Source organism: Panulirus ornatus, chromosome 17, assembly GCF_036320965.1.
Source record: "Panulirus ornatus isolate Po-2019 chromosome 17, ASM3632096v1, whole genome shotgun sequence".
In the NCBI taxonomy this organism is placed as follows: domain Eukaryota; kingdom Metazoa; phylum Arthropoda; class Malacostraca; order Decapoda; family Palinuridae; genus Panulirus; species Panulirus ornatus.
In genome coordinates, this window is record NC_092240.1 from 32557992 (window position 1) to 32569584 (window position 11593).

The window sequence follows — 11593 nt, forward strand, 5'->3', positions numbered from 1 at the left end:
TCTCTCTCTCTCTCTCTCTCTCTCTCTCTCTCTCTCTCTCTCTCTCTCTCTCTCTCTCTCTCTCTCTCTCTCTCTCGCAACGTGCTGATATACTGTTCGTTTAAGTGCCGCTTCAGGCTCAAAATGAAATTCATCTGGGGGTGAGGGGGGGGGGGGGAACTTTACTTTTCAAGTGTACAGTTTATATTCTCTCCTGCCGAAACTTTTTATTTTCGTGCCATCCCTTGAAAACCTCCCCCTGTATGGAGGGTTCACTGAGAGAAAATGGGGAATGTGTTTTTTAACCTGAGGTTTTTTTTCGTAAGCTTAAGGATTATTTTTAAGAGGATAACTGACGCCCTGACATAGGAAGGGTTACTGTTGCCTCTGCCTCAGAATAACTGAAGCCTTAACATAGGAGAGGCTGTGTTACCTCTACCTCAGTATAACTGAAGCCTTAACATAGGAGGGGCTGTGTTGCCTCTGCCTCAGAATAACTGAAGCCTTAACATAGGAGGAGCTGTGTTACCTCTACCTCAGTATAACTGTAGCCTTAACATAGGAGGAGCTGTGTTACCTCTACCTCAGTATAACTGTAGCCTTAACATAGGAGGGGCTGTGTTACCTCTACCTCAGTATAACTGTAGCCTTAACATAGGAGGGGCTGTGTTACCTCTACCTCAGTATAACTGTAGCCTTGACATAGGTGAGGCTGTGTTACCTCTACCTCAGAATAACTGTAGCCTTAACATAGGAGAGGCTGTGTTACCTCTACCTCAGTATAACTGTAACCTTAACATAGGAGAGGCTGTGTTAACTCTACCTCAGTATAACTGAAGCCTTAACATAGGAGAGGCTGTGTTACCTCTACCTCAGAATAACTGACTAACATGGAGGTAAATGTTATTTCCACCCTCGGGCAGGTGACGCCCTCACACATTTCCTTCTGGTATTTCCACCTTATGTAATTCAATTTTTACTTGCTGGAAACATTGTAGTGGATGCTGAACTGTCACCTCGACCTGCTCTTTAAGCCCTCCTCTTCAGCGCCTCCCAATCACTATCTCTGTTTTTTTTTTCTCTCTCTCTCTCTTTTCTCGCCCTTCCTCCCTCTTTCCCTACCCGTGCGTCCTTCACTCAGTCCACAACTCCGTCTCCTCGCTTCACATACCGTCCCTCCCGATGGTTGATTCTTTGGGCTATACCAGCTGCCAGGGGTCATTAAGGCCCTCAACGTAAGCTACATCCACCAACCGAAAAATCTTTTAACACCTTCTTCAGGCGGCTCGTGTTGCCCGATGGAGGGTCCTAGTGTTCCTTCCAGCAAGGTTCCCAAGAAAGGTTCTGGTGTTCCACCAGGGCTCACGAAGGAGGATCGTACACTTCCACCATGACTCACGAAGGAGTAGCCGGCGTAACATCTAAGAAGGCCCTGTTGAGCTCAGAACATCACTCCCTGACCTTCCCAGATCACACGTCCCACACAGAACCGCATGAGAGGTTGACCTTAACCTGCCGCCACTCGTCACTTGACCCTTCCGTATGACAGGTCGCATTCAAGGCTGTAAAGTGAGCAAGGTCGTGAACCAAGTATTGAGAGCTATCAAGGCTATCATTCAGGGCTGCAGAGCGGGCTAGGGTGTGATCCAAGGCAGGAGAGAGGGAAATGCTGAGGTTCAGAGACGCAAAGCCAACAAGGCCTTGATGCAAGGCTGGGAAGCGAACAAGAACGGAAAGCGAAGAAGAACGTAATCCAAGGCTGGAGTGCGAGTAACCTGTGATTCAAGATTGCAGAACGAGCATGGACGTGACGCAAGGCTACATAGCGATCATGGACGTGACGCAAGGCTACATAGCGATCATGGACGTGACGCAAGGCTACACAGCGATCATGGACCTGACGCAAGGCTACATAGCGATCATGGACGTGACGCAAGGCTACATAGCGATCATGGACGTGACGCAAGGCTACATAGCGATCATAGACTTGACGCAAGGCTACATAGCGATCATGGACGTGACGCAAGGCTACATAGCGATCATGGACGTGACGCAAGGCTACATAGCGATCATGTACGTGACGCAAAGCTGCATAGCGATCATGGTCATGTTCCAAGACTGGAGAACTAGGAGGGCCGAAGTTCAAGGCTGGAACGTGAGCAGGTATGAGGACTAAGGCTAAAGAGTTAACAAGACTGTGGTATGAAGCTGAAGTTCAAGGCCAGAGAGTGAATTAAGTTGAGTGCAAGTCTACAGAACATACAGGGGCTCCGGTCCAGGATTGCCGGGTGACCCAGCTGAGGCCCAAGGCTGAAAACATAATGAGGACTCGATCCACGACTGAGAGCGAGCAAAGCCATGGACTGAGACTGGAGAGCGAGCAAAGCTGAAGTTCAAGGCGTAGGAGCGTGAAAGGCTAAGGCCCAATGCTACAGACGGAGTAAGACAGTGATCCAGAGCTTACATGCACTGGGACATGGGCAAGACAGGTAACAGAAGACCTGATGATCCACGATAATGTTATCAGCTGGAGGACCGTCATAGTGACTCACCTTCCCCCACCCCAAGACCCCCCCCCCCCCCCACCCCCACCCCAAGACTCCCACAGGCACATCAGCCGGCCGGGAAATATAGCTAAGGAGTAGCACAAAGCGATATAGGAAGACTATACTGTTGGATATTTATATGAAAGCGAGAATGGAAAAATCATCGGGATGTGTCGTAGAAAGCCAGGATATTCAGGGTAGGAGGCTCGAATCCAAAAGAGGATGAGATGAATTGCGCGTATTACGTTTTCCCTCTTGAATAGGCTTGGCGGCGGCCTGTCAATACCATTAACGTATTTGTCTCACTGTGACGGAGAGGTATTGATGGTCGTCCACTCAGTAACATCTGGTGGGCAGTTTAGCCGCGTACCGTAACTCTACAGCCGTTCAGTGGTGTTCTCCAGGCATGTCCTACATCTGTTTTCTTTTTACCTTCATATCGTTATTTCTCGTCATTTACTGAGCAAGGGAGAACTCCGACGTTGCAGTGGAACGTGTAAGTCGTGATGTATGACTGCAGGGTGAGCAAGGCTGTGGTCCAGGGCTTGGGAGCGAGCAAGGCTACAATCTACGGTGGGAGAGCCAACAAGACTGAGATCCAAGGCTGAAAAACGAGCGAGGCTGAGATCCAAGGCAGAAGAGTGACAAGGCTAAGATCCAGGCTGCAGAGCAAGCAAGACTGTACTCCAAGGCATAAGGGCGAACAAGGCTGTTACGCTAAGAATAGAGGGCGCCTAAGGCTGTGGTCCAATGCTGGAAGGGGGAGTTGGGTTGTGGTTCAAAGCTGCAGGGTGAGCGGGTCCATGGCCCAAGGCTGAAGGGTAAGCAAGGTCAGTGGTCCAAGGCTGAGTGGTGAGCGAGGTTGTGGTTTAGGGCTGAAAAGCGAGCAAGGCTGTGGTCCAAGGCTGAAGGGCGAGCCAGGTTGTGGTCCAGTGTTGTGGGGTGAGCAAGAGAATCATCTAATAAGGAGGCGGAGGAGGCTGAGGGTCCAGGTGTTCCCAGGGGCGTCTGAGAACATCAAGTCCGCCACAGACAAGAAAAATGTCACCAGTCTCACTCTCTAAATTACTCTCTCTCTCTCTCTCTCTCTCTCTCTCTCTCTCTCTCTCTCTCTCTCTCTCTCTCTCTCTCTCTCTCTCTCTCCAAGGCAGACATACAAGAGAGAGAGAGAGAGAGAGAGAGCGAGCGTAGGGGCTTATTAACTCTTCATCCTTGTATTCCACCATTAAATTCTGCCACCTGTGCCTCCCATCATATGCCTATCACCTGGGGGCTGCCTATGCCTCCCACTGCGTGTCTGTCGCCACCTGTGTCCACCATGGGAGCAGCGGTGCACGTCACCATCACAGGGAGTACCCTACTAACCCAGGCATCACACAATACCCACATTAGTCCAACATCAATAGAGATCCCCCACTCAACCAATCATCACAGGTTCCTACGTTAGCCCAAGCTGCCACAGTGGGTCTTTAACTAACCCAGACACTACATGGAGTCCTCCATTAGCCTTGCACTTTATCAGTATGATTAGTAACTTCTTCGGATCCTGTTATTATCGCAACAACTCGGCAGGGACACCTCATGTCACCAGATTACAAGGAGATCTTTAGGACAGCAGAACCTGCTTATATAATCGGTGACATACAGATCCCAGACATGCCTAGACAAACGCCTGAGGCAGAATTATAATGAACCTATTAAACTTCTTCGATGCTCAACACGTAAGCCCAGACTTCACAGCGTTTGTAAACCACTCATCCCTTCCCACTTCTGATATGGTTATAGGAAATGGACAACTTCACCACGAACACCCACATCAGGTAAGGATGACCTATCCAGCGACAGCGAGCGAAGTCCCATGATACTCGCTATATCAACCACTCCAAAAGGCAAACTGGGACCTTATTCAACGAGGTGATACACACACACACACACACACACACACACACATCTCCCTGATGCCGACCCTGACGGCGTGAACATAGACGAAACATTAGACAGGTCGTGTGACGCCGCTGAGGTACAGCACAGCCAGCTGGTGTCCTCGTCCCCTGGTGGTACACATCATGATCGCTTCCCACACAAGACTTACACAAACCAAACATCGTTGATCTGCCCTGCACCAGCCTCCCATGGCTGGACATACGATCTACACTCACAGTGTAATATCCTACAGCTGATCCTGAGGCAAAAGGTACCAGACCAACACACCCTCCACCGGGGCGACACGATCAACACCCAGACACAAGATTACGATGATCCTCAACCTTCCTGACCAGAGGTCAGACGTGTACAGGCAGACCACCTGAGAGGCGAGACGACACTCCACTGAGGATACACAGTAACAACACTGATGACGACCAGGTATGGCAGACGACACTCCACTGAGGATACACAGTAACAACACTGATGATGACCAGGTATGGCAGACGACACTCCACTGATGATACACAGTAACAACACTGATGATGACCAGGTATGGCAGACGACACTCATCATCACATGGAGGTGTTCCACATCACGCCGGAGGAAAATTGAAATCATAACCAAAATCATGAAACAAGAATATCCTGACTGGCTGCCTCCTCTTCTAGTATGCTATTCTGTTTCCCTTAATGAATACCATTTGGTTTTATGCTCCCCAACGCCACTATGGTAATTTCCTCATATGTTCATTTATATTATCTTATCCTTTTCGAATATTTTTTCATTAATGAATCCTCAGTCTATGGGAGTGAGTTACCTCGCTTGGAGCTTGGGTCTGTGTGATCTATATAACTCAGAACAAGATAGGAACCATCTTACGTCAGACCATCGACGCGACTATCCCCCGCTGCCTCTCAACGAGAGATAACCTGGAGGGACACAAACTGCCATCCACACGACCAAGAACTCCGCCTCAGGGAAGAAGGGAAACAACTAAGAAACAGCTCAGCGTCTTACCCCCAAAAGACCTCCATCTCATCTGCAACGCTGTACCGAACACAGGATTCTGTCCCCGTAACTTAAAACAGACCAGAGTTAACAGCGATATCTAATCCAGGAATGCCGGACTCAGCACTACCATCCCTCCTAAAAGTTCCACTTAACATCTGTAAGAGAATGATTAACCACAACTTAAGGGAGCATCCTGGAACATGTTTAAGGGAGCACTTAAAAACAACTAACTCCATAATCCAAACCAGTATGGTCTCTGGAGGGGCAAGAGCACTACCCCTGCAACATGATAGAAAAAAAAAATGACATGGACATCTATGCCGAGGACGCGACGCAAACGATAGTTTTCAAACAACTCAGTCCCATAGCCAGAGGATTCCACAATAAACATATTTGAAAAGGATTAGAAAATAAAAACGAACATTGAAAATTACCTCACTGGCGCTGGGGAGAATAAAACCAAATGGCATTACCATTAAGGGAAATGGAAGAACACGCCAGACGAGCTAAAAACAAATTCACAGCAATCATAACAAAGGAACTACCCGAGTAAAAGCGACCCTGACTACTCTGTATAGATTCTGGCACCTTCCGGCGGGATGTGAATAAGGCAACAAAAGAAAAAAACACAGTTTCCGGATAACCTTCCCACACACATCACACAACCTACACCACACAGTCATATACATATACTTATAACTCTCTTTTCCTTATCGAAACCACATCAGTCATATTCATCCTCTCCTCTTTTTAACCAATCTATTAAAGGTTTTGTGGCCAGCCTCTATATATGGGATGATATTGATAGAAATTTTGGAAGATGACCCATTCAGACACCACGTATGGGAAGACCATCAATAGAAAAGAACTGCATAGTTGTGTGAATAGTCCACGATTCTCTGAAGAATCTTAGGAAATGAGAACAAGTGTTCAGTGATTGCAATGAGGAAACAGTCTGAACGGAACGTGAGGCAGTGAAACGGGCAGCGGTGAACGGTGAAGTTCTGATGATAGTGTATTTCAGCTTCAAAGAGGCACACTTGGGGAATTTACATTCTCATGGAGATAGTGATTCATGGAAACACAGATATTTGCCCACCAATTGGAAAAATAATCATGTCATTCCTGAGGTTACTACATGGTACATGAGAGCATATCAAGACCAGAGAAGAAACTAAGACTGAAAGAGGAGATATAATCGTAATAAATACGCAACATTAAACAACCACCCTCAAAACATGAAGTGGGAAATGGAGTTCCTTACCGATAATACGGATCATGTTATAGTAGATACGGTGAAGGCAACAGCGAAGTGGCGCTTTACGTGGACAGAGGAAGAATTAGATGTTGGTCCATGAAAGATGTCTGAAAACAAGAGAGCGACGATGTTCTGTGGATGGGATGTCGGCGATATTACAGCCAGCCACCATTTGAAAGAAATAAGAAAGCAAGGAACCAGGAGAAAAAAAATGGGGGATGAGAGAAATTTTGAAAAGAAATGATAAAGTTCAAAAGTATTTTCACACTGGAAGAGACTGACGCCAGTGCGAGGGAATGGGAAAGAGGTCATGTATAACAGTGAAATACCTAGAAAGATAAAAGCAGAGTACTGAAGGGTACCTGACTCATATGAGGCTCATTATCTTGATGGATTGTCTTCATGTGTGTTGAAGAAATGTCTTGATATTATTGGCAGTCCGTTTACACCGTCGATCAGTGGGTCACTGGAGAGAGCGAGAGAGTGACAAAGGAGGGGAAGAGATCCAAAATTGTACCTTTCTTTAATAAAGGAGATATGAATATAGTGTTAGGCTATAAACCGGCTCTCTGACAGTTGTTGTCCGTAAAACAATGGGAAAGAAATTCAGATGGTAGACGGACTGCTGCTTGCTGAGGGGAAACTACTTTGAGGAGAAAGAACACGGAGTCTGATCTCTTACATATCCACGAGAGAGTGAGCTCCATTTCAAACAAAAGACAAAGTCGAGTGGCTCGTGCGCCCCTGGCCTGCCACAAATCACTTAACACTGTGTCTCGTCGGAATTTGTTAAAGAAACTGTGATCATCAGGTAAGGATAAAGTAGGTATACTTTTTCAGTGGATAGAAAGTTTCCTCAGTGGGAAGTAACATAGAACGCATGTCAGAGAAGCCTTCTCGAGATATGCTGGAGTCACCGCTGTCGTGCCACAGGGCTCAGTCCTGGGACCACTGTTCTTGTCATTGTAGACTTGCCAGAAGGCCTCGACTAACGACAAAATATGTTTACGGATAAAAATGTTAATGCCATGATGAAAGTAAGCAAACAAATTATAAAATTTGCTTCAACTTTCAAGAGGACCTATACAAACTCCAGAGATATTGTGAATATGGTTGATGAAGTTCATTTCGAGTGTATGTATAGTGATAAAGATAAGACTGACAGAAGACCTCGATGCGAATGTTGTCCAGCAGTATGTATCATAACCCGAGGAATCTTTGTGTGAGAGGGACTTACAAGTCGACGCTGTACCTAACTTGCCACCCGAGCCCCACCCAAGAAGAACTGTGGAGGACATAAACTTTCTGTTGGTAAATATTAGAATTACGTTTTGATTCATGGACGAGGAAATGTTCAGCAAACTATTCACTTTGTACGTTGAGCCAAAAGTGAAATATGATTCTCAGCATAGAAGAATGATATAGAAGGTCCAGAGGAGGGCAAGAAGGATGATAAGGGAACAGACTTTGAAGAGTTAGGTTGCAGAAAAAAAGTCAGAGTTCGTCTGCCATGAATGAGGGAAAAGTCAGGAGCGACTTCATCATGACTCTTAAGTTTTGAAATCAGTTCTGTATCACCAGTGAAGAGTTCTTCGAAATATTCAAATACAGAACAGTCAGAGGCGTTAACGAGAAATCAAGCAAGAAACATATTCAGGAGGATGAAAATAGCTATTTTTTACAGTTGTTAAAGTGGTAGATGCATGAAGTGAGTTAAGTAGTAATGTTGTTAGTGTTGACACTATACAAAAGTTTAAAAAGTTATGTTGAGAAAGTTCAGGACTTGGGACCCCACCAATGCATAGCTCCTTCCACGTACTGTACATATTGGTGATTACTTACCCCATCAGCACACGGGGTCACACACTAACCCCACCATCACCCGAGGCCTCCCCGTTAACCCCATCACTGCAAGAGATACCCACGATGTCCCCCCTTCAACCATCCCCATCACAAAATGTACCTAACACCCTACACCCACCATCATATGCAGTACCCAAGACCCCCCACTACAGCCATCGTAAGGGGTATACGATGCCCCACTACCACGATGATGGGTCCCCCATATCACCATGTTGGGTCCCCACTGTCTCCCAGCGAAGGGAACCTACTAACCAAGGGCACCTGTTAACCCCACTGCTACAGGGAACGCCCTCTAACCTCCCCTTTAACACTACTGCTACCACAGGATGTACCTTCCTACCGTCCCCACCAACCAACCCCAACACCACCACTGCTAAACAGTGCCCCCTCCCAGTACACCCACCCCGCCCCCATACCCCAGCTCGAGCTAGACATTATGCTCGCTCCAGACTAAAGCGTCCAGCAAAACCCCAGTAAAGGTAAAGATGCGACAGTATGCCCCCAAATGGCTGTAGAAAATGGAGTAAAAAATCATGTCTTTAAAAACATGGCATCTTTTCTTCCGTTTTCATTTACCGAGGAAGAGTTTTTCTGGGAATCGCCAAAGAGTTTTTGAGGAGGTATCTCGCTCCCTGTCCGTTCATGAGTAGCATTACCTGCAGGACAGCAGTGCATGGAACACTGGTCTGTGTTTAGGGTTCGGAGAGCATGACATGAGCAGCAACAGCTCAGTAGAATACACACACACACACACACACACACACACACACACACACACACACACACACACACATAAACAAACATATTCTCTTTTGCTCATATAAATGAATGGTTGAAGACGTTGACCAGTGTAGACATTACACAACAGATACAGACGATGACCAGTGTAGACGTAACGCAACAGATACAGACGATGACCAGTGTAGACGTAACGCAACAGATACAGACGATGACCAGTGTAGACGTAACGCAACAGATACAGACGATGACCAGTGTAGACGTAACGCAACAGATACAGACGATGACCAGTGTAGACGTAACGCAACAGATACAGACGATGACCAGTGTAGACGTAACGCAACAGATACAGACGATGACCAGTGTAGACGTAACGCAACAGATACAGACGCTGACCAGTGTGGACGTAACGCAACAGATGCAGACGATGACCAGTGTAGACGTAACGCAACAGATACAGAGGATGACCAGTGTAGACGTAACGCAACAGATGCAGACGATGACCAGTGTGGACGTAACGCAACAGATGCAGACGATGACCAGTGTGGACGTAACGCAACAGATGCAGACGATGACCAGTGTGGACGTAACGTAACAGATGCAGACGATGACCAGTGTAGACGTAACGCAACAGATGCAGACGATGACCAGTGTGGACGTAACGCAACAGATGCAGACGATGACCAGTGTAGACGTAACGCAACAGATGCAGACGATGACCAGTGTAGACGTAACGCAACAGATGCAGACGATGACCAGTGTAGATGTAACGCAACAGATACAGACGATGACCACTGTAGACGAAACGCAGCAGATACAGAGACGATGACCAGTGTAGGCGTAACGCAACAGATGCAGACGATGACCAGTGTGGACGTAACACTCCCCAGGCAGGGATGGCTCATACACGTCCACAGGCGTAACACTAAACGTCCCACAGTCTGAGCCAAGAACGAAAGCTTGCCTTCGGAGGTAATCATCTGCTGCCATCAACACCTTCCACGATCGATGGTGGCAGAGACGTAGTGGTAACGTAAGCAGACGTCATAATAATAATACTGCATAAAAGTGTCAAATATTATGTTAATCTCCTTTGAGACGACGTAATGAATTTCACGTATGAGAGAAACTTTGTGCGTTGAAGTGCGGTACACATGACCGCCCTCAAGGTATCTTCAGGTTAGAAATGCGTAGTAGGTGAGGTGCATTTTCAGTCAGTCCATATCACCTCCTCCATTCCCACACACGCTAACGTTCCTTGAATCTCTGGGTTTAAATCAAGAGGAGATCCGCCAGTGAGGCTCCCCTCTTCCCTTTTTCTTCCGTCCCTCATGTCTGTTTCCCACTCTCTCAGAGACTTTGGGAGACTCCTTCTTGTAGTCTCGGTATACTGAGAGCTTTTGTCACGGTATTGCGTCAGGGTCCGATCACCAGAATCCCTTCCTTTGCCTTTCTTCCTTTATTCTGTCTACCTCCGTCATGTTCGCGGATCAGCCTCTCCCTCCTTCCCTGTTATAAGCAGCGTCCTTCAGGTCTCTGTCTTGTCTCCTACGCTGTCCTTTTTTGTTTTACCCACGATTTCCTTCCTCCAACTGACAACCAGAAATACCCATACGCTGACGACCACTCGGCCTTCTTCCCCTTTTTATCTCAAATCTGCTTCATTTTCTCGTGCTCGACCCACGCCTCTTCTAATGACACCATCCGCTTTAAACTCAAACCTGAATAGGAATTTCCAGAGAGGTAAACGCCTTTTATAAACCAGTTTCTTCATAACTCTCTTTCTAAAACCCGTCATGACCCTTTTCTCTCTCCTTTGATGGTTCTATAATTCCACCATCCTACACAGTAAACATTCTCTGTATCATCGGAACATCTAATCTATCCTGGAGGCTCAACATTACCCAGATAGCTAAACCTGCCTCTTGGAAACAGAGAGGTTCCCTTTCAGATATCTTTGGCAGCTTAGAAATATTTCAGCTAAAATTTAGAGCTTTGAGCTACCAATGTAATACACTGGTAGCTCAAAGCCTCAGTTCAAAGTGGGAGTGCATCCTGCCGTATCATGACGTACTAATTCTCAGCTAAAAGATTCTCTGTTTTTCAAGTATTGGAGATCACTGCAGAAGCACATCCGCTAATTAGTGAGGATTTTGTCATGATTTCAAAATGTGCTAATGATGTCGCACTTCGAAAAATGCGATTGATATTTATGTTCATTCAGAAGTTATATATGATGACGCAGCCTTTACAAGATTAAGTGTTGTTCTGT

At 46.6% G+C, this 11593-nt stretch overlaps 1 protein-coding gene across 1 annotated transcript in view; it reads right to left on the bottom strand.

Annotated features, from left to right (window-relative positions):
• The window catches only part of LOC139754420 (galactosylceramide sulfotransferase-like), a 707975-nt gene that overhangs the window by 629865 nt on the left and 66517 nt on the right, over positions 1-11593 (bottom strand). The gene's annotated exons all lie outside the window — the stretch shown is intronic.